Below are 24239 nucleotides of genomic sequence, written 5' to 3' on the forward strand. Positions count from 1 at the left end.
CTTTGATAATAAACTGCTGCTTATATAATCTTATAAATCTGCTTGTGCATCTCTTTACTCAATTACATGATATTTCTTCACTGATAACCGTGTGTTATAAACATCCCACTGGGAACATCGCCCTAAAAGATAAGTATCTACCTGAAATGAAAGATACTATACATGTCCTTGTCAGTACCATTGTTCTGAAAGAAATCCGCATACAATATAAGTAAACGAGAACATAAGGAGAGATGACAGCTTATTGCTCTAACATGCTGATCGGATCCTCTGTAAGACGCACTCCCCTGAAGACAACAAGTTTTGCCAAGAATCAACACTCCAGGAGGACCGAGACACGCAGCACACAACACAGCATCTCTTCCCAGAGACAATGTCTACAGCCGTGCACAGAGCAGCCTGACACTGAGACACAAAGGGACTGAAACATGCGATTTTACACTTCCCCAGTCACTTAAAGGGATCCTCCTGATTGTAAGCTCTTACACACAGGACATAGAAACATAGAATCTGACGGTAGATAAAAACCACTTGGCCCGTCTAGTCTGCCCCTTTTTTAAGGCAATCTCAAACTCTCTCTCTCTCTCTCTACGCAGTGTTATGTCAGCACCATCTCTGTCAACTTGTATCTTTTTTATTGATTTTTTTTTTGCATGATATTTTTGTATGATTTTTCATGAAAACTTGGAGAGATAAAATTGTGAGAGATAAAGTACCAACCAATCTGCTCCTGTCAGTTTACAGGCTGTGTCGGTTAGAAGCTGATTGGTTGGCACTTTATCTTTCACAATGCTATCACTGTTTTATGTTATTGTTATACTTGTTATTCAGTTCATATAATGTATATACTGATATTTCTATGATGTAACTGATATTCTTCCGTGCCAATTTGTTCTGCTCTGTGTATTGCTGCCTGCACAGTGCTGCGAGACCTGTGCCCCCCCATAAATAAACATTTACGATGATATGGACTGCCATAAACAAACATTGATGATAATTACTGACTGCCTGGCACTGCAGTTTTGGGTCACCTTATAAATAAATGACGATGATGATCATGTGGATACATTAATCCACTTCACCCAACCGCATGACACTTTAAATGACTAAAAATGGAAAATGCAATTTGTTTTAAAAATACGCACTGTTTCCGGTGTTCAGAGACACACCCACACATCACATCAGATGTCATAATAAAGAGAGACACAAACACGTGACATGATAATATATTAGTGGAAACCATCATTAGTTTCGAACCAAACAGCACGTTTGGTAGTTCATTAGTACGGAGATCTATACATCAGACATAGATTAGAAGGACAGGCAAAAGAGAGTAACATCTGAGGAGTACCAATTCTCAACACATATCATAAGCTTGAAGTACTGTATATAACTATTTTTTGTGCATGTGACATACTGGGAACTAAAGGGGTAGATGTAGTAAGCCTTGGAGAGATATAAAATGGAAGGAGATAAAGTACCAACCAATCAGCTCCTAACGGTCACTGTACAGGCTGTGTTTGAAAAAAATTACAGGAGCTGGTACTCCTGAGTTGGTACTTTATTTCAGTCTGCTTTATTGCTCTCCAAAGCTTAGTACATAGACCACCGAGGGGTCTATTTATTAAGCATTGGATGGAGGTAAAGCGAACGGAGATAAAGTACAAGCCAATCAGCTCCTAACTGCCATGTCACAGGCTGTGTTTGAAAAATGACAGGAGTTGGTTGGTTTGGTTCTTATCTCCGTCTGCTTTATCTTCATCTAAGGCTTCGTAAATAGACCACTTAAGCATAAATCCTGTAATAAATTATGGGTGAGGTTTATCAAAATTTGGAGATCTGAAATGCAAATGCAGCAGAAGGTGTCAGACACCTCCTTACTGCATCTGCCATCCCAGTGCTGCCACCGAGGTCACCGCCTGGGATGACCATCGCAACCATCAGCAGTACCAGCGGGGGTCAGATCTGGCCTGTACTCTGCACAGGCCGTTGGGCAGTTTGGAAGGGTTCCTTGGTAAGCACGGTTTAGGCAATGAATAAGGGGCCTAATTTGCATTGAAGTACTGTAGGAGTAGGAAAGATTATTAAAATGAGATAAAGGGGTGAAGACATCACACAATCTTTTTCTAACCACAAAAGGACCTGAATATTCCTGAACTGGAGATAGTGTCCTATCCTGATAATAATAATAATAATAATGGGACACGTTTTGCTACTTCCAGCTGCACTCCTGTGGGAAAGTGCATTACTAGGGGCATTTCGACTAATGCAATATAAAAAAAAATTCAATACAATTCTGAGGAGTCACTTAAAACATAAAGGAGGTTAAAGACCTTTAGTAATTTTACCCCCAGAAGTCTAGGAAAGGAGGGTTTTAGCTTTTGATCACCCATCTAGAATACTTCCAGTGACTGGCACATTTTAGCCTTAGCCTACAGCAAAACAAAAATGGACGTGGCAAAAAACCGCAACAAAATCATACAGTTACTTAAAAACACACAACCTTATAATAAGAATTTGAGATAAAACAGTGATCACCTTATATCATACTTTCATCAATGCAAGAGATAGGTGTGGCATCATGTGGCTCTCGATTTTTTGGGTAAATCCCCCCGCACGGGTAGGCATTTCTCCCGCATTCTGCCCAACTCCTAGTGAAGTGGGCAGAATGGGGAGAACTTCTCCATGAATCGCGTAATTTAGCCACACTCCCTATTTAAATGTAAGCCAATTGTAGCAATTTGCCATGAAGGGGGTGGGGCTTAATGATGTGACCCGTCAGGCCCCACCCCCGTCACAGCCCACCTGCTTGCCCTCCCCAGGCTTCTCCCGGGGAGGACAAGCAAAAGGTAGGCAAGTATGTGTAAGGAATGACTGGAGCATGAAGGACCCACAGGGAAATGCAATAAAATGTGGGTCCAACTATAATGGGAAGAAGTAGTGGTATAATTTATGACCCCTTTATATACTAAAAATAGAATAACAATGCTGCAATATATATATATATATATATATATATATATATATATATAATATTATATATATATATACACACTCCTGAGCATGGCAGTCAGTTATGTGGGCAAAGAAGGTTTTGGTGGGCATGGAGGGGTGATGGAGGCAGTCTATGAGGGGTCTAAGATTTTGCTCATTATACAGTAATTGGATTTGCACCATCATTCCATTTCTGTGATATTCAGATTACAGTATAATTTATAAACCATATTTGTGGATCTGCATTACCTCCAGGGTATATCAGTCAGTGTCACGTCAGCGCCAGAGTACCAATTTCACAGCGCTTCACTTTTTCCACATTTTGTTATGTTACAGCCTTATTCCAAAGTGGAATAAATTCATTTTTGTCCTCAAAATTCTACACACAATACCCCATAATGACAACACTGTAAAAAGTTTTTTTGATATTTTTTCAAATTTAATTAAAAAAAAAACAAAAAACTAAGAAATCACAAGTATGTAAGTATTCACAGCCTTTGCTCAATACTTTGTTGATGCCCCTTTGGCAACAATTACAGCCTCAAGTGAAGTGCTGTGAATACTTTCCGGATGCACTGTAAATTTACTGCATTGCAGCCGCAAATCATACTTGCAACTGTAACGTTGTGGTGTAAATTGCTGGTCGGGTCTACAGTATTTAAAATAGATCACAGGCTGTAGTGCAGGAGTGACCAGGGAACAGGCAAAATTTTAATGGACCTGCCATTTTTCCAACCATGCCTCCATTGGGTGCTTCCGCACCCATGTTGTGAGAATTAGATTCATCTACACTTTATCTATCACACCAGTCCATATAATTTTAATCAGCAGCCAATTAACCTACCAGCATATTTTTGGAGCATGGGAGGAAACCGGAGTACCTGGAGAAAAAGTGTCAGACAAACACAAGGAGAATATGCAAACTCCACACAGATAGCACCCTGGTCAGGAGTCAAATTCATGATCCCAGTGCTGTGAGGCACTGTGATCATTGCTACCCATAATGTTGCTCATCCAGTGTTTCAGGCACCACCTAACCTATTGTGTTATCATCTAGGTTCAGCGCCAACCCTGCCCATTCTCCTTGGATAGCAGGCAATTTCCCAAGGTGGTTGAAGAAATGCCATGGCGACTCAAATTGCATTTTTGTTGGACAGTAATTGGCCAGGAGCAAGATGATAAACGAAATGACTTTATAGGAGTGGAGAGGGTTAAACTTCCTAGGCTGGGGGCAGACCAGTGTGAGGAATCATGTGATAATTAGGGCCAATGGGTTTTTAGGGTTGTAGGTTATAGCAGGGATATTAGAGATTGTTGGAGGCGGAGTCAGCCTCTTTTGTTCCTGTCTTGGGAATGGGTAAGTGCTCTTACCTGAGCTCTGTTATATTTTCTTCATAGCCATCCTTCTGTTTTTCTTTCCTCTTCTTATCTTTGTTCTTCACCTTCTTCATCTATCCCTCTCTCTCTCTGCCCTCCCCCACCTTTGCGCTCTGCATTTTCTAACAATCCTCCTAACCCTTATAAGGACTGTGACCCCCCCCAAATTGGTAGCATGCCCCGCCCGCACCGCTCATCGCGGATCCCCGCCCGTTACCGGGCACAGGAAGAAGGCCCAGGGAGTTCTGGGGAGGCTCCTGCCTCTCAAGAGGGAGCTGAAGGGGCTAGCGCGAGTCGCGCAGCCCCGCGGCGTCATGGGCGGCCGGGCGCGGCCGCGCTTACCCGCGGCCGTCAAGCAGGTGCTGTCAGGGCGGCTGGACACAGCCGCCGGCGGGGGGAAGGCGCGGCTGCTCTGAGCAGCCGCGAGAGGCAGTTAGTGAGCCCGCGGGAGGGCAGAGCTGCCGCGATTAGGGCGGTGAGCGCTCGCCCCCCGCGGGTTCAAAGGTCACAGGCGCACACGCGCACCGCAAGGAGGGCTGCTAATAGCCCTGTTAGTGCCCGGAGGGGCAGGGGGGACTCCCCCACAGTTAATGAAGTGGGGAATGTCGAGGTGGGGGAGATGGACAGCCCTGGCAGCACATTAGGGGCTTTGTCAGTCAGGGAGGCAGCCATTTTAGGACAGGGAGAGCTGATGGAGGATGATTGGCAGGCTAGTCAGCAATCAGCAGACAGGGCCATGTCTGGGGCAGCAGCTTCTGGCTATGTGGATACTCAGGTCCCTAGTGGGGGTGCAAGTCAGTCCTTTGACCCTGCAGCTTTTGCGGCCATGATGTCATCAATGACATCTGCTTTTGCTCCCATGGTTGCGGCATTGGCTCCTAGCCAAGCAGATAGTGAAAGGGTGGATCAGAGGCAGCGTTCAATTTCTGCTACTCTAGGGCCAGCGGTAGATCAGTTCATGCAGGCTTGCAAGGCTATGGGCTCCGCTGCGGCTCAGTTGGCAAGACCAGAGGCGTCTGGGGCTAGTGCTGCTGTGTCTTCTCCTGCTGTGTCGACCGTGCCCAGGGTTTCGGCCCAGGGGGCGGCTTCATCGTCTGTTTCAGATACTGCTGAGGGCGAAGCTATGGAACAGGATTTCAGCGTCGAGGAGGCTTCATCATCGGTCGTGTCCGGGAGGGAGCAGTCCGGATCGTCAGGTGAGATCTCAGAAGATGATGATGTTGCTGACTCTGCCTCCTCTTCTTCCTCTGTCTCTGACTTGTCGTCGACCTCTTCTTCTCTGGCTTCTTCTGTCAGCAGCGCGAAAAAGGCGCGGAAGAGGGCTGCTAAATATGCGCGCAAGGAGGCGGATAGGCGGGATAAGCGGGCTAAGCAGCAGCGTCAGAGTAGTAGCGCGCGGAAGTCCAAGAAGCGTCAGCATCAACCAGGTGTGGTGCATTGCGACAATACAGCAGTATTGCGGGGTCTGCGCGATTGTTGCAAGAAAAAAATCAGGAAGGGCGATTATGTGGACATGTTCATTTTAACTGAGCAAGCCAAAAAAGATTTCAAGGCAGCTAAGCTTAAAGGCGGGGTGGGGTTGGAAGCTTTTCGTTCCTATGATAACTGGCTTGCTGGGTTTTGCGTATTCGCAGCATGCTACTTGAAAGATCGCCCAGGGGAGCACCTGAACGTAATAAGGTATATCCACCTGATTCATGGGATGCAGCGTAAATCCAGGGGCAGCGCCTGGAGAACATATGATGAGGAATTTAGGCGCAAGCAGGACGGATCCAAGCGCTTAGATTTTGGGTGCAAGGACGTGGAAGTGTGGCTTGACGTCACGCAACCACCAAAAGGTGGAGTGGAGGATTCTCGGGTAGGCGGGGATACTCATAAGGGGGGGTCTGGGGCGTGGCGCCCGAGTTCTGATCCCTCCCCGGGGCGTCGACAGACGGGCCCCGGTCGGCTTTCTGCGCAGACACCTTTTAAAGGTAAATGTTTTGCCTTTAATAATGCCTCCTGTTCCCAGGGCCAACGGTGCCGTTTTCGACACCTTTGCTTGCGTTGCAACGGATCGCACCCCGCCTCTAATTGTTTCAGGTTGTCAGCCCAACAGGGATCCAAGTCGGGAGGAGGAGCTATTCCCAAAGCGGGAGGTAGCGCAGGCGCTAAATAGGGCACCAACCCCTATCCGTTTGGATGCTATGTCCAGGTGGCTAGGGTGGTACCCTAATAGGCAGGACGCTAAGTTTTTGTTTTTCGGGTTCAAGTTGGGTTTTCGTTTACCAGTTATAGGGGAAGTTCGAGTCGGTTCCCCGAGAAATTTACAATCAGCTCGACTTTTTCCTGACGTTCTTCAGTTAAAAGTCGAGAAAGAGGTTCAGTTAGGACGTATGGTGGGTCCATTTGCGCATCCTCCAATGGGGAATCTGATTCTTTCCCCAGTGGGGGTGGTGCCTAAGAAAACTCCAGGAAAATTTCGGCTGATCCAGCATCTGTCTTATCCATTGGGGTCCTCCGTTAATGACGCTATACCTCCTGAATTCTGTTCAGTGAGGTATCAGTCTTTTGATGATGCTCTCAGTATCGTTAGGGCATATGGACGCGGGGCCCTCATGGCTAAGATGGATGTGGAGTCAGCTTTTCGTTTGCTTCCTTTGCACCCCGAATCGTTTAGGTTCATGGGTTTTCGCATTGGGGGGGAATACTTCATAGACAAGTGCTTGCCTATGGGGTGTTCGATTTCCTGCGCATACTTTGAAAAATTTAGCACTTTCCTTCATTGGTGCGTAGAGTTTTCTTGTGGGGGTCATGGGATAGCGCACTATCTCGATGACTTCCTCTGCGTGGGGCCCGCTGGGTCAGAGCGTTGTAACGAGTTACTTGGTTCCATGAGAGCGCTGTTTTTTCATTTTGGAGTACCTGTGGCAGACGAAAAGACAGAGGGACCCCTCTCGTGTTTGTCATTTTTAGGTATCGAGATTGATACCTTGGCTGGATCCTGTCGGCTGCCGCGCGATAAAATTGACAAATTGCGAGATTCCATTTCAGAGTGTTTGGTTGCGCGCAAAATTTCGCTCAGGCAGGCCCAATCACTGTTGGGTTGTATGAACTTTGCCTGTAGAGTTATACCGATGGGGAGGGTATTTTGCAGAAAGCTAGAGAGGGCCACAGCGGGGGTTTCCAAACCTCACCATTTGATCCGTTTATCGTCAGAAATAAAGAGAGACCTGGAAGTTTGGGTTTCCTTTTTGGCAGATTTTAATGGGATCAGGATATGGTTATCCCCTCTGGTGGGCAATGTCGATTTGCAGCTTTTCACCGATGCAGCAGGATCTTCGGGGTTCGGTTGCTACCTGAGGGGATCCTGGTGCGTCGCAACTTGGCCAGAGGAGTGGATTCGTGCAGGTTTGACAAGAGATATGCTGCTCTTAGAACTGTTCCCAATAATGGTCGCCTTGGAGGTCTGGGGCGAGCGCATCTGCAATCGCAGCATTCTGTTCAGATGTGACAATCTGGGCGTGGTGCATGCGGTAAACGGGCAGCGAGCAAAGTCGTTGCTGGTTTTGCGTGTGCTAGCGCAGCTGGTGCTTGCCTGTTTGCGCCATAATGTGCTGTTTCGAGCTCAACACGTACCCGGAGTTGACAACGGGATTGCCGATGCGCTGTCCAGATGTCAATGGGGTCGGTTCCGTACATTGGCTCCTGATGCAGAGACTGATGGTGTGCTGTGCCCCTCTTATGTTTGGCAGGTTATCAAGCCGGACTGGAGGGGTTAGCGGAGCTGTCCATTGCACCAAGTACCCTCAAGGCTTACCGTCGGTCTTGGGAAGAATGGGAAGTTTTTTCCCGTAGCCAAGGCCTTGGAGGTAAGGGTCAGCATCAATTGATGCTTGCTTTTATTTGGCAGCTGTATGTATCTGGCAAATCGAGAGCGGTAGTTTCACGGTACCTGGCAGGTATTTCGTTTTTCTCCAAATTGAAGGGAATCCCTGACCTTACAAGGAGTTTTGTCATCACAAAGGCCTTGAAAGGTTGGGCGCGCGCTGAGCCGGTTAACCCCGATAAAAGACGGCCTATAGACATTTATCTGTTACCGTCCATTCTAGGAGCGGTTGCGGACGTGGCGGCCTCCGGTTTCGAAACGCTTTTGTTTAAGTTAGCTTTTTCCATGGCTTTTCATGGTGCTTTCCGGGTGTCGGAATTGGTTGCTCCCTCCAAATGGAGGGATTCAACTATGCTGCGTTCGGATGTGAAGGTGGGTGAGAGGTCCTTGCTGTGCAGATTGCGTCGTTCTAAGACCGATCAGTTAGGCAGGGGTCGCTGGATAACATTGGTCCCCTCGGCGGATTGTCGAATTTGTCCGGTCGGCTTGGCCACTCGTTATGCATCTGTCAGACCCTCAGCGGAGGGCTCATGGCTGATGCATGGCGATGGGCTTCCGCTGACAAAATTTCAGTTTAGTTGGATGCTGCGGCGATGTCTTTGCAGCGTGGGCCTCTCACCAGGGGAGTTCGGCACGCATTCGTTTCGAATTGGTGCTGCCACTTCCGCCGCTGCTGCGGGATTTCCAGAGTCACAGATTCAAGCTCTGGGCCGATGGAAATCAGCCAGTTATAAGCGTTACATTCGACCGAATCATTGAGGTTAATGTTGTGCATGCACGTTACATATGGTTTGTTATGTTTTACGAAATGTCATTGGTCCTGGTCTTGTTTGTTTTCCCCTGTCTTTCCTACTCGGGGACTAGCTACTCGCCATTGATTTCAGTGGGAGTCTGGAGAGTTTTGACGATTTTTTTACCTGATCTGACGGATTTAATTCGGCTATTTGGTTTATAATTACAATTATATGTCCCTCAGCAGGTTTTACGTTTTCTCTCTGGTCGAGTTCACTTGTGTTATCCGATATCTCTCCCAAACCCCCCCCCCCCCCCGCTCTCCCCCCCCCCCTTCTTTTTTATTTTAACTTATCCTCTTATGTCTTCATGTTGCTTCAAATTGGCACAGAAGCTTGTTGATCTTTAAAGATTCAAATCAAAATTTTTTCTTTTTGGCAGATCCTCAGTAATATGTTCCCCGTTAGATATACATGATTAAATATGCTAAAATTTTACAATAACTTTAATGTTTTCTTTGTTTTTCCCTCATTATAGGAATGGCTTTTGATGATTGTACTGTATGGATAATTGGCCATTCATTTGTTTTTTGGGCGGCTAGGTTCATGCAGGCGCAGGACGCGCCGTTGTTTCCGGGGGCTAGTGGAGTTAGATGGATAGGGGTCAGAGGTATGTTGTGGGAGAGCCTTAAGCCTAAACTCTTGCAGCAGGTTCAGCGGTATGGCTTACCGAGAGTCGTGGTTATTCATCTAGGCGGGAATGATTTGGGCAAGAGGACATCTCTGGATTTAAGGCATGCGGTGGTGGAGGATTTGGGTCAGATTATAATGGCATGGCCAGCTTGCACAATAGTTTGGTCTTTCATGGTCCCTAGATTGTGTTGGCGTGGTGTGGTTGACGGCAGAGCCATTGATGAAGCCCGGAAGAAAGTGAACTTTACGGTTTCAAAATTTGTGTTGGAAAATGGTGGGGCAGTGGTCAGACATCCTAGGATAAAATTTCGGTATACTTACCTTTTTCGGTCTGACGGGGTTCATTTAGCGGAGGAAGGTATGTTTATTTTTCTTGAGGATCTGTTTGAGGTTGTGGTTTCTGTGCGTTAGTTCTATGGTGGCGGTGCAAGGTTTCTTTTGGCAGAACCTTGCTTTTGGCGGGAAAGAACGGCAGGTTACCTATTAGCACTGTGAATATTTGTTTACTCATTGTTTTGCTCACCTTCGTTGACTCATAAAGTCTGCTGGACCACCCTGCCGGGGGCAGCATCATCACCTTACCGGGTGGGTAGTCAAGATAGAAGGCTTGAGCGTATTGTGTTGTGGTTGGAGTGTTTATAGTGTTAGGCTTGGGCTGTTGTTAGCCGTTCTTTCTTTGCCACCATATTTAAATTAATTTAATTAATATAGTAACTAATTCATTATATGTTTTTAAATAAATAGCTAACAAATTCTGCCAAATACAAGTCTCCGTGTCTTTATTTCAATTAAGTATGTTATTGTCACTGATTCACACGCAGGTCAATCCTCAGACGATGGGAAGTTTAGATAAACGAAATGACTTTATAGGAGTGGAGAGGGTTAAACTTCCTAGGCTGGGGGCAGACCAGTGTGAGGAATCATGTGATAATTAGGGCCAATGGGTTTTTAGGGTTGTAGGTTATAGCAGGGATATTAGAGATTGTTGGAGGCGGAGTCAGCCTCTTTTGTTCCTGTCTTCCCACCCTCCCTCCCTAAAGTTTATTTTTATGGGCTCTTTTTGATTTGGGTTTGGTGATTGTTTCGTTGGCTATTTTAGGCGGGAAAGAACGGCAGGTTACCTATTAGCACTGTGAATATTTGTTTACTCATTGTTTTGCTCACCTTCGTTGACTCATAAAGTCTGCTGGACCACCCTGCCGGGGGCAGCATCATCACCTTACCGGGTGGGTAGTCAAGATAGAAGGCTTGAGCGTATTGTGTTGTGGTTGGAGTGTTTATAGTGTTAGGCTTGGGCTGTTGTTAGCCGTTCTTTCTTTGCCACCATATTTAAATTAATTTAATTAATATAGTAACTAATTCATTATATGTTTTTAAATAAATAGCTAACAAATTCTGCCAAATACAAGTCTCCGTGTCTTTATTTCAATTAAGTATGTTATTGTCACTGATTCACACGCAGGTCAATCCTCAGACGATGGGAAGTTTAGTATTATATCTTTGTAACAAGTAACACATTTCCGCCCATAATAAGAGCTTGAGATGCATTGTGTACAGTATGTGGTTTATGGCAGGTACACGTCACAAAACAGTTACTTCCCACTTGTGCCCTTGATGTAAACCATTTGTTTTATGTGCAGTAAATGCATTCACTATTATGCCTCAACTAAACTATTAGAACCTCTCTAATACAGCAGACTTGCTCACTTGCATACACAAAGAAAATAAAATAAAATAAAAAATCAGCGAGGCATCGCAAACAGCCAATCACAAGTGCCAGCACCAGCATCATCATCCTCCAAAATTTACACAAGCCCACGACCACCAACTACGGCTTTCTCATAGATACTATATGTGCAATTACACTAACACACCCTTACAGTACTTGGCCTATGTTAGCACTCTCCCTGTTCCACCCATTCAGGTGCAGACAAGCGTAAGGGCCAGAATCATACAAATCTGAATGGATCGTAACCAGGTATTTAGCCCATATGAACCACCCAATGGTAAAAAAAAATAAAAAAATATAATATATATATATATATATATATATATATATATATATAGTGGTCGAAGTGGGGCGGTATACGACGGTATGACATACCGCCACTTCCCGGCCCCACTTCATTTTAGATGTAGAAAAGAATGCACCAGCGCTGGGATCCAGTATGGGATCCCAGCGCTGGAGCAGCGGCGGCAATGTGTTAAGATGTGTCCCGCAGGAGACACATCTCAATCGGGGCAGTGGAGGCGCTGACATGTAGCCGGGACAAAGTATCTGGTCCCGGCTGCACTGTAAGCACCACGTACTGGACGGCTGCCAGCCAATCACGAGGCTCGCAGCCGCCAGCCAATCGCGGGACTCGCGGCCGTCAGCCAATTGCAGGGCTCGCAGCCGCCAGCCAATGAGAATCTGCCAAATAGCAGCTTCTCATTGGCTCGCAGCCGCGCCAATGGGAAGCTGCCAAATGGCAGCTTCTCATTGGCTCGCAGCGGAGCCAGATAAACTGGAAGGAAGACCAGAGGATCCCGGTGGCTCCACTCCAGCAGCGCAGGTAAGAGAGAATTAGAGAGAGGGGAGGGTGTGAGAGAGGGAATAGAGAGAGGGGCAGACAGAGGCAGGCTAGCTATTGTAGGGGGTGAAAGAGAGAGGGGATCAGTAAGGGCAGGGTGTGAGAGAGGGGAGCAGGCAGGGAGAAGTGTGTGTGTGTGTGTGGGGGGTTAGAAGTACAATGGAGTGATATAGAAGCAGGGGCCCATGGGGGGGGGGGGGATTCAATCTCCATACCCCCACCTCTAAATTACCACTTCGAGCACTAAATATATATATATATATATATATATTTATACATACATACACACACACACTAGCTCTGGGCCCCACACCAGCTTTACCCCTTGCACCTATGATAGTTATGCCCATTGTGCACATGTATGCAACCACTGTACTGGCTGCAATCCGAACTCACCCACGACACTTAGGGGTATATTTCCTAAAGTGCGGGTTTTTAGAAGTGTAGATGTCGCCCATCGCAACCAAATTCTAGCTATTATCTTCTAGAAGTTGCTAGATAAATGTTAAGTAAAATCTGATTGGTTGCTATTGGCAACATCACCAACTCTGAAAACCTGCCCTTTAGTAAATATACCCCATAGTCTGCATCAGTTCCTGGGTGTTCAGGTGTGTGATAACAAAAATTAGCATCATCATATGATTTATGCATCACACTTGACAGCACAGAGGGAGACATGAAGTACTGCCCAAAGCTTATTTACATGCTTCCCCTATGTATCCCCCAGACACGAGGTATGAAGAGAGGGCAAGTGATAATCAGAGATATATGTAACTGGGTATTGCTACACTTGGTAACACATACTGATACAGTACAGACACATACTGTACTATATGGTAAACACATTTGGGATGTGATGGTAAATATGGAATATAGGAGGAGATGTACTAAGCCTTGGAAAGGGATAACGTGGACAGAGATAAAGTACCAACAAATCAGCTCCTGTCACTTTACAGGCTGTGTTTGAAAAATGACATTAAGGAGCTAATTGGTTGGTACTTTATCTCTCTCCAAGGCTTAGTACATCTACCCCATAGAATGAAAATGTAAAACTGGTCTGTGAGCTACAAGCAATGGGATCATGCATAGGCAAACGCAGGGGGGGGGTTCCGTCTGCCTGGAAATCCCCCCCCCCGCCAGACCACACCATTACAATAGAAATAGTAATATAAGAGTTTTACTAGTGCTGCATGTTCTTCGAATGGAGCCCACATCTAAAATAAAAACATTCAGCTCAGGCAGGATGGACCTACTGCCTCATCTAATGGCTTACTGTGATCACTGGTCCTGTATATGCTGAAATTATGACACGCAATATGCTTTGTATGACACATTTTAAAGCTGGTTAAGTGCTAAATCTAACCTCTTCATGGACTGGCCACACTCACTCTAAAATCGAGCATTTGGAAACCCCCCTCTAGAAATCCTGCATTTGCCACTGTCATGGAGTTTGGTGGTGACACAGTGACTATGTGATCTCTCCCACACCTGCTGTATATTTCCTTCTTAGGGTGACAGTGAAGGGTCTGTGATCCTAATATGAACTAATAAGCTGACTCTGGTGGGATTAATAGACATAGTGGAGGGGATTAGTGGCTTTATGTTCTTGTCAGGCTGTGCAGTTTATTCTCGGCCTCTCTTTGCTCACTGAATCAACGGATGCACATTCTATTAAAGCTGCAATGCTCGCTACCAAGAGTGCATCAGACTTGCTTAATATTAAAACAATGCAGTGCTTGCAATCCTTCTGGGTCACAGTGTAACATGCACCAGATTGTTTCTCCTTTCCTTAATTGAGGAGATTCTCTTCCTCTAGAACCTCCATATGTTATGTTATAGTCGTATAAATATATATATGGCCCACACAAAGGAAAGAGCAATTTTTATTTTAAAAGTAGGTCACTAGTAATACCAGTCCTGCCTACAGTTCCCATCGTTGTGCTGCATCAGCCCTGATGCAATAGTCCTAATATACAATAATTATTAACATCACTGGCTGTAGCAATTTGGTGATAAAGACAAGATGCTAGGCTGACATAGGGTTCTGCTTGTGGCTTAGCCCAAATTATGCTTTCCATTGTGATGGCTTTATTTCTTCAAGACCTGTACAGAGCAGAAAATGGGGTTCCCATAGAAGGGACCACCGCAATTAAGATACACTTTTCATGCAGTAAGTTGGAATAATCTTTTAATGATACAGTCTTAAAATTTGCAGGATTTTCCAAACCAATAGCAGTGACCTGGTGACACTTTAGCAGTTACTGTTGAACACCGTCTACTATGTCTATTGAAGATGGTTAATTCAAGGTTATTTGTTGACAGTGTAGGGTCAGCCACATTTACCAGAATAAATGCATTAATAAAGAAGTAAAATGCATTGCAGAGAGCAATAGCTGCCTGTGTCCTAAATCTGGGACTACAAAGGTTGGGAGGTATGTAATGATTATATAACATACAGAATGAGACCTGTAAAGCATAACTTTTAGGACATTTATAGGCTTTAAATTAAAACAGCAGAAGCAGCATTTGCATATTACTTGAATTAACCTACTGCACAGCTTTAGTATGTGCAGAAATGCATCTAGGAGGTCTGCCTAGGAAACTCATAGGTGTGTGCTCACACACACTACCCATCCAATGGAAAATAAACCTGTCCCTACTTTTGAATTGTGAAAGAGTAAAATCATCACTGCAAAGTTCTGCTAACTACTAGTTTAGTATCACCCTCTCTTTCTCATTGCTTAATCATGAGGGTAAGGGGACATCTGAACTTGTTTTTTTACATCCCTGTTGTGTGTTTAGATTTTTTTTACATTGGTTGAAATGTGCCTAAAAACATGCTTACCCGAATATAGTGCAAGGTACAAAGGCATTCCATTACCATAAACGGATTTCCAGTTACCAGCTCCTCCTGATACAAAGTACCTTTTTGCAGGGAGGTACTTGCCCCCTCGTACATCTACAAATAAAATGTCCCTAACAGTGCCTTATTGGATCTCATTAAAATATTTGGTTTTGCAACACAAAATCTTGTTTCTGCATGTGGGTGCAATAGATGTTACACAAGTGCACCTGGCTCAGATTCATTCAGGAACATTTTGTACAGATGCTGCCACCTCAGTCACAAATCTATACGCCTCTATAAAAACGCCTGAATTTAAAACAAATAAAAATAAAAATAGGCACCCAGCAAAATGGTATTAAGCTGGGGCTAAGCTTCCGCAGGGGGGAGGAGATCTATGCTCACCGCAGGTGTGTATTGGGGGGGGGGGGCGGGCGCTAAGCTGCTGCGGGGTGGATACCTCCGCTCACCGCAGGTGTGTATTGGGGGGAACGGGGGGTGTGTGTGTGTGTGTCTGTGTAGGCTTGCTCAGTGTGTGTGTGTGTGTGTATCTGTGTCAGTGTCTATGTGTGTGTGTGTGTGTCTGCGCATGTCTGTGTCATCAAATACATTGCATGCAATGTGTGTGACTGAGAAACGACGAAGGGGGGAGGCGATTGTGTACTGAGAGATGACAGGGGAGGTGATGGTGTGACAGAGATGACACCTGGGGGGGGGTTTCAGATGGTGTGCTGAGAGATTACACGTGGGGGAGGTGATGGTGTGACAGAGACGTTGCGGGGGAGATGGTGTGCTGAGAGATGACGCAGGGGGGGTGATGGTGTGACAGAGACAGAGACACCATCCCGGAGGGGAGATGGTGTGCTGAAAGACGCAGGGGGGGAAGTGATTGTGTACTGAGAGATGACGGGGGAGGTGATGGTGTGACAGAGACGACACCTGGGGGTCAGATGGTGTGCTGAGAGATTACACAAGGGGGAGGTGATGATGTGACTGAGAGACGTTGCGGGGGAGATGGTGTGCTGAGAGACTATGCAGGGGGAGAGGTGACGGTGTGCTGAGAGACGACGCAGTGGGGGAAGGTGATGGTGTGACAGACGCAGGGAGGAAGTGATTGTGTACTGAGAAATGATGGGGGAGGTGATGGTGTGACAGAGATGACACCTGGGGGTCAGATGGTGTGCTGAGAGATTACACGTGGGGGAGGTGATGGTGTGACAGAGACATTGCGGGGGGAGATGGTGTGCTGAGAGACAATGAGGGAGAGTGGTGATGGTGTGCTGAGAGATGACGCAGCAGGGGAAGGTGATGGCATGACAGACGCAGGGGGGAGGTGATGGTGTGCTGAAAGATGATGAAGGGGGGAGGTGATGGTGTAAGAGAACGAAGGGGGGAGATGGTGTGCTGAAAGATGCAGGGGGGGAAGGTGATGGTGTGCAGAGATGACGCAGGGGGGGGAGGGGATGGTGTGCTGAGAGATGAAGCAGGGAGGTGATGTGTGAAAGACAATGCTGGGGGGAGATGGTATGCTGAAAGACACAGGGGGAAGTGATGGTGTGCTGAAAGACGCAGGGGGGAAGTGATGGTGTGCTGAGAGACGACGCAGCAGGGGAGGAGATGGTATGCTGAAAGACGCAGGGGAGGAGGTGATGGTATCTCTGTCCTGTTACACCATCTCCCGGGGAGAGATGGTGTGCTGAAAGATGCAAGGGGGAAGTGATGGTGTGCTGAGAGACGACGTAGGGGGGGGGAGATAATTGTGTGACAGAGACATCATCTCCCGGGGGGACATGGTGTGCTGAAAGACGCAGGGGGGAAGTGATGGTGTGCTCAAAGACGCAGGGGGGGAAGTGATGGTGTGCTGAGAGACGACACAGGAGGGGGAGGTGATGGTGTGCTGAGAGATGATGCAGGGTGGGAGGTGATGGTGTGCTGAGAGATGACACAGGGGGGAGATGATGGTGTGGCTAAGAAACGATGCAGGGAGATGATGGTGTGGTTGAGAGACGCAGGGGGAAGGAAGTGACACATGGGGCACAAGTCTGGTTGAACCGCTGTTGTATGGGGATGACCTTAATATTCCTACACAACCAGGCATCTTCCGGATGATGTGACCTACATGAATAGTGAATAGCATCTGAAGACGCTGCCTGCACAGGGAGGATGTATTTCTTCAGAGGTTCCACATTGTGAGAAACCACCATATAGGTAAGGTGCATATGTAATGGAAAGGACTGTTCCCAGAGTGACGAGAAATGGGTGGCATGGTGGCATATTACAGTGACACGCCCCATTTTCAGTGGCCAAGCCCCTTCCGGTATGTGACCAGGCCAATTTTTTGCAGCGCGTCGAAGATGCGCAAATATATTTTCCCATGTTGTGGGGGGGGGGGCGCCAATCTTAAACTTGCCCTGCGCTCCGAAGACCCTAGTTACGCCTCTGAAAAAACAACATCCAGAAAACGTATGTACAATGTTAGATGTTGGCTAATAATGACTGGACTTCATCCAGTATTGCAAAAAGATTGCAGTTGATGTAAAAATTAAGTACGTACTGTATGTGAAGAAATCGGCAAAACAATGTCCTGGTTTGCCAGTTCATGTGTGGATTACATTACCCAGCCATCTAACCACGCATGGTGATAAGCAACAAAATTAAATGTATCTTTGCTTCATGGGGATAACCAACAAGACGTCCTCCCCTAAGGATCACATCTCTTTACCATAAATATATTCACCTCTAACAACCTCCTTCCACACAGGTAAACATGGTTAATATAATTGAAAATAATGCTGATAAGATGTCGCTTAAGTCCTAATGTCGACACCATGTTGACATTAGAATGTCAACATGGTTAAACTTGCTGAAAGGCACAATGTCTACATCATCAGAAAGTCGACATCTAAAATATCACCAAGCCAAATGCCGACATTCGCAGACTACGCTGGAGCCGCTGCAGCCGCCAGGTAAGAGAACTATTGACCACACCCCCCCCCCCCACCCAAGACAGTAGGGATGATAGGGCTAGGATGTTGGTACAGTGGGGGCCAGATGGACATTCAGTTTGGACACATGGCACCTTGTGGATTAAATGAAACTCTGGTGCTTCAGTATTTTCTTTGATAAATGTTTTAATTTAAAAATTGTGCTTTGTAAGTTCATTTTGCCACCAAGCAATTTTTCTAATACATTATAGGCTAATTTTTCATGTCATGTTTATTGTACGATTCTTAATTATATTCCAGCATTGTGTATAGTTTGGAGACTGGAATTGTTCCATAATGTTTGGGAGCGATATTTATCTATTTTTATGCTACTTAACATTGTTTATTATTATGAGAACTGCACTGCTCATACTTTGCATTGTTATTATTTATATGTCACTATAATTACCAGGGCGTCACAGAGTCATTCTGTGCATGCTATCGTGACAGCGCTATGTACACTTGTACAGTAATGTAAGAGAGTAGTGCCATTGGCATGGGGGCTTGGCATGCATGGGTGGAGGAAGTGTTGGTGTATTTAAAGTGAGCACATTTGATAGGCAGTTGTACCATGAGTAGAAAGCTTTAAAGCTCTGAAACGTCAGTACTTCACCTGTTAGTCGTGTTCCATTTGTGATATTGTGTCGCCATTGGTAAGTTTGAGATTATAGATTTTTTTGTTAGTGGTTTTAAAAATACATCCTGACATACTGTGAATGAGCACTGATCCCATCATCTCAGCCTGTCTCTATACTCTCAGCATCCAAGGTCAGGATCAAGGTCTGAGACCCACAACATAGAAATGAAGATGTTACTTCATCCACCAACATACCTCAAAAATAAACCTATGTTGCGCTCACCAGTGGTTTTTTATCCCTGAATTTGAGCAAAGATGTCTCATTATAACATCAAACACCCCGATTATTTGACCTCTACAATTATCATGTGACTTGTTAGCTACAAACCATTCCCGATGATGAGGGGTATTCAATATGAAACGTTAACTTCACTGTCGAAGTTAACGTTTCATATCTGAGTTTTTCCCTGCGTTAAAGTATCGGGCGCGCTCCCGCTTATCCCCGTATTCAATATCAAATTAACGAAAACAGGAAACTCCGAAGTTGGATTTGCGTAAAGTTACAAATTTTTCCTTAAAATAATTGTAAGACCCCCCTAAAGTTGTAAAAACATGGGGGAACACTATGGGTACCCCCGTTTTAGCCTTTAATTGAAAGTCGGGGATTTAAATAGCCGCAGCAGGTGTTTTTTTCCCGACATTGAAGAAGTGATGCAGAAGAGCATTTAGGTTATTTTTTTTCCTTTTTTTAAGTGGTCCCATCAAATTTGGGGTACATGAAAATGGGTACTAGCATATTTTTAAGTCCCTAAAGTAAGTTTTTAAAAATTCTGCATTTGTGCACCTGCCGCTATAAATCTATTCTTCAAAACACCTGCTGCATACATGCAGAATAGCCCTGAACCTATTTCCCTATTGTTAAACAATTTTCCCTTTTTTTTTTTCACCCCAATTTTTTAATTAATTTTTTGGGGTGTCCCTATTTTTTTTTAATACTTTTTTTGACAGTTCTTTTTTAAATGTAATTCCCAGGGGTGCAGACTATTTTTTGTAAGCCTGCACCCCTAAACCCCAATTCTGCACTTTTTTTCGACACTTATTCAATGGTGAAAAATGATCCCTGTTTTTTAAAAAATGACCCTTGACCCCAATTAAGGAATAAAATGGGAATTAAGGAAAAAAATGGGAATTTTCGGGAAATATGCCAGGGACCCCCCTAAAGATGTCCAGACATGGGGGATCACTATGGGTAACCCCGTTTTTGCCTGCAAAAGAAAGTCGGGTTTTTAAATAGCTTTGCAAGGTGTTTTTTCCTGCTGTGGCTATTAGAAACCCCGACTTCCTTCAGGAGTTAAAAATGGGGGTACCCATAGTGATCCCCCATGTCTAGACATCTTTAGGGGGTCCCTAGAATATTTCCCAAAAATTCCTGTTTTAGTTAACCTGTAAAAAAATTAGTAAAAAATTACAAAAAAAATTACATAAGGTCCCCCCCAAAAGCCAAACCAGCCCCACGCTTGCCAGCCAGTGTTGGTTTCTAAAAATACGGGGAACAAAATGTGTAGGGTTCCACCGTATTTTAGAAACCAACACCAGGCTGCAGGGACTAGTGCTGGTTTTAAATATAGGGGGCAAAAACGACGTTGGGTACCCCCTATATTTAAGACCAGCACCAGACCCAAACGACCGGGGTGTAATGCCACAGCTCAACTGTAGAGCTCAACATTTTTTTTTTTGGCCCCCAAATTCAAAGTGCTTTTTTTGGGGTGTCCCGATTTTTTTTTGTTTTTTTTACACAGATCGTTTCAAGGGGTCATTCTGAAGGGTGCAGGCTATTTTTTTTAAGCCTGCACCCCTAAACTCCATTTCTGCACTCTTTTTCGACACCTATTCAATGGTGAAAACTTATCCCCGTTTTTTATCTTCGACTTTTCAAAACTGCGATAAGTCTTTGATATTGAATAAGGTGTAAAAGTAAAACCTCCGATAATGACGTCATAGCTCCGATATTAACGCAAAAACGGACTTATCGCTCCCATATTGAATACCCCTGTTAAAGGGACAGCACCTGCTTCTACAGATAGGCCCTGTACTTCCTTGTCACTACTGGTCACAGAACAATTCCTCTTATTATATATACCATCCTCATTTTATATACTTATTTTCTATGCTTTATCCACTGATACAAAAAAAAAAAGAAATATCCCAAAATTTTAAATTTATATTATTTCCAACTTACGAAGCTACATCATGCTGGGAATTGAAGGCGCGCAAGATCTGAGCAGACAGTGACGTGCACCATTAGCTAAGATACAGTAGATCTGCATCAATGTCCTAGCTGTAATATTTTGGTTTCAGTGGACTACAGTGATAAGTTTACTAACTATCAGTGTACTACAGTGTACTAACTATCCGTATTACCGACACGCTGTTTAAGAACCAATACACAATAGTCCGTAATGCTTCTAATACAATAATCTGCACCCTTTCTTTTTCCACTTACAGTGACCTTTACTGAATGCATGGATGTAAAGGTAGAAGGTGCTTTTTAACATCACTTGAGCTCAGGTTGCTGCAATTGGAAAGTACTGTATGAAATGAGGCAGATAAGTTTTAGTCTACAGGTAACTTGTTGATTTTCCTGTATACAGAGAGATTTACTGAATGAAAGCTCTTGTGGTCAATACTATCACTACCAAAATGAATAAAGAGAAACCTGCTCTCACACCACAAGTTCTCTCTGGTCCACACTGCCATTCCTTCTACCCTGCTTCAGGATTAATTGTATGTCTTAAGCAGCTCCCACTGCATTCCCAATCTCCTGTGACCTGCAGGAAAGCTGACGTGCAGAGATGACAGACTCCCCCACTGTCCATAGTCTGATACTCCAAGCCAAATACCTAGTTCCTTAGAACTCGTTTCCTTTCATTTAAAAAAGTATGTTTCCCTAAGGCCTGTGAGGCTTAAGGCCCCCATACATCACAGATGATTGCAGCAATCATGCAATTTGCAATCGATTGTGTATAAAAATCTTTCCCTTTTTCAATTGATTGTGGCAATTCTGCAATCGATTGAAAAAGGGAAAGATTTTTATACACAATCGATTGCAAATTGCACGATTGCTGCAATCAATCTCTGATGTATGGGGGCCTTTAGACCGAGCATTGAGTAAACGATAACCTACTGTAAATTCTCCACAGCTGGGCAAGCAATTAACGTATGAACTAGACTATTTTTCCCAAACAGTTCAAACTCCACCTGTGCTCATGATACAGCCCTTTATGTCCATTATCATTAAAGATGTGCACCGACTCCCGTGTTTTGGTTTTGGTACCAATTCGTCATGAGGTTTTGTTTTTGCCAAAACCGCCCTAGCTTGTTTTGGTTCTGTATTTTTTTTTTAAATGCTAAAAACAGATGAGGTTTTTGTTACAGCATTATTAACCTCAATAACATTATTTTACACTAATTTCCAGTCAATTTTGACCACTTCACAATATTGTTTTCACCAATATCGGATAATGGCTGCAGCGAGCTGGCTGGTTAAACTAAGTGACAGAGCAGCGGCACAAACACACGACACAGTACACATTACATCACACAGTAGTGTCCGTTATTCACAAAACACCACACAGTAGTTTCCGTTATTCACAATACACCACACAGTCGGGGATATGTATGGGTCCCCTGTCATTATCGGTGCTGCTATCTACAAGATAGCAGCACTGATAGCCTGGGCAATGTATGAACGCTCAGTTCGCTTGACCGTTCTACCCGCTGCAGCAGTTGCTATCGACGGCTAAAGCCTGGCGATGTCCTATCCTCAAATCAGGGACATCGCTGTCCCTGCTGCGGGGGCTTCCGGCTCTGGGGCTGGATGCGGGATCTTGAGATACTTGGCTGACACTAGGCTGATGCGCTCTGTACTCAGGCAGGGATCGCCGGAGGGGGGGAGTTACCACTCCCTCGCTCTTTGCCTTGATAAAGAGACAAAGCAGGAAGCGATATAGCAGCACTCAACGTGCCGCTATAATACATCTCCCCCAGTACCCCTTATACATGTTATGCCACACAGTAGAGCATACATGCCTACTCTCCCGGAAGTCAAGGGAGGCTCCCAATTTTTTGGGTAACCCCTCGCACCTCCCGTAGTGTAGGCACTTCTCCCGCATTCCTGCCCACTTCCTAGTGAACTGAGCAGAATGCCAGAAGTCCCCAAGTAGGGAGTGGGGCTTAATTACGTGATTCTACAAGAATCTGGTAATTTGACCGCTCCCCCTATTTAAATATGCGGGGCTTTGTGATGAGAAACATCAGGCCCCGCCCCCATCACCACCCACCTTCTTCTTCTCCCGGGGAGGAAAAATGAAAAGTAGGGAAGTATACAGTAAAGCCTCTTATACACATTACGCCACACAGTAGAGCTGCTTATACAGAAAATGGGGTAGCACTGCAAATACAGGCTTAATCACTAAGATACAATTAAATCACAACATATTTGTTATACAAATTATTAGAATAAAAGGCACATAGTAGCTCTCGGGAGTGCACAACATGCAAATAAATACACAATAATAAAATTTCCTACTAGCATGAAGTCAGCAATGAAAGTACTGAGAACACAGAAAGCAAAGCAAGTGAAGATGAAGTTCCTAATGCACAAGATATTAGACCATCAATTAGAGTAGGTCATAAATATAGTTAAAGGTGTAACTCCACACCTAATTTAGGACATCAGCTCAAACAGGCATATCAATCCAACATGCGGTCAGCACTTGGCAAGGTGCATGGAACAACTTATATGTGGCAAGGGGTGTGATATGTATTATCCATACCATGCGGCCAGCGGTTCAAATCCCGACAGCGGCTGTCCGACAAAGGAGGAAATCCTGATCGTCGTAAAGGTAAGTATTTACTATCCTAACCCCCCTAACCCTCCTTAGGGGTGCCTAACCCTAACCCCCCCTCTAAGTGCCTAAACCTAACCCCCCCTTCCCTGCTGCCTAAACCTAAGTCCCCCGGCGGGGTGCCTAACCCTAACCTCACCCTGGGGGTGCCTAACCCTAACCCTCCCTTCCCCTAGCTCAACTCTAACCTCCCGGGGGGGTGCCTAATCCTAAGTCCCCCCGGAAGCCCTAAACCTAAACCTCCCCCCCCGCGCGGCTGTCCGCTGCGGCGCCCGGCATCCGCTCGATCGGGATACCGGGCGCCGGTCTCCCGACGTCGGGCAAATGATAGGCGTCTAGATTTAGACGCCTGTCATTCGTCCCTAGTCGGGATAAAGCAGTCTGGAAGCCGGCGGTCGGCATTTAGACCGTCGGTTTCCAGACTACATCCCGTGGCAAGATGCTGCTGTAAGGGAGAATATTTGTTTGATCTGTAGTAAGGCCCCTTATTAAATTGCTCACAGAAAACTGAAGTTACCGTGGTCCTGGGATAGGAGTGTCAGGAACAGTAATGCTAACACACCAGTGAAAGGTAGTAATGGCAACGGTGAGCACAGATGGTAGGAGTGCAGTGGCCGAGCTCGACGGGGGCAGACTGTGGGCATAATGTACTAAGCATCTTATCCGCGATGTGGTACATCCTGCCTATCTTCT

The 24239-nt window shown here is 45.3% G+C and overlaps 1 protein-coding gene across 1 annotated transcript in view; it reads right to left on the reverse strand.

Annotated features, from left to right (window-relative positions):
* LOC148542714 (protein crumbs homolog 2-like) overlaps positions 1-24239 on the reverse strand; it is a 151915-nt gene that overhangs the window by 40149 nt on the left and 87527 nt on the right. The window lies entirely within an intron of this gene.

The sequence above is a fragment of the Taudactylus pleione genome, unplaced genomic scaffold (assembly GCF_031769625.1).
Source record: "Taudactylus pleione unplaced genomic scaffold, aTauple2 ptg000009l, whole genome shotgun sequence".
Lineage (NCBI taxonomy): Eukaryota > Metazoa > Chordata > Amphibia > Anura > Myobatrachidae > Taudactylus > Taudactylus pleione.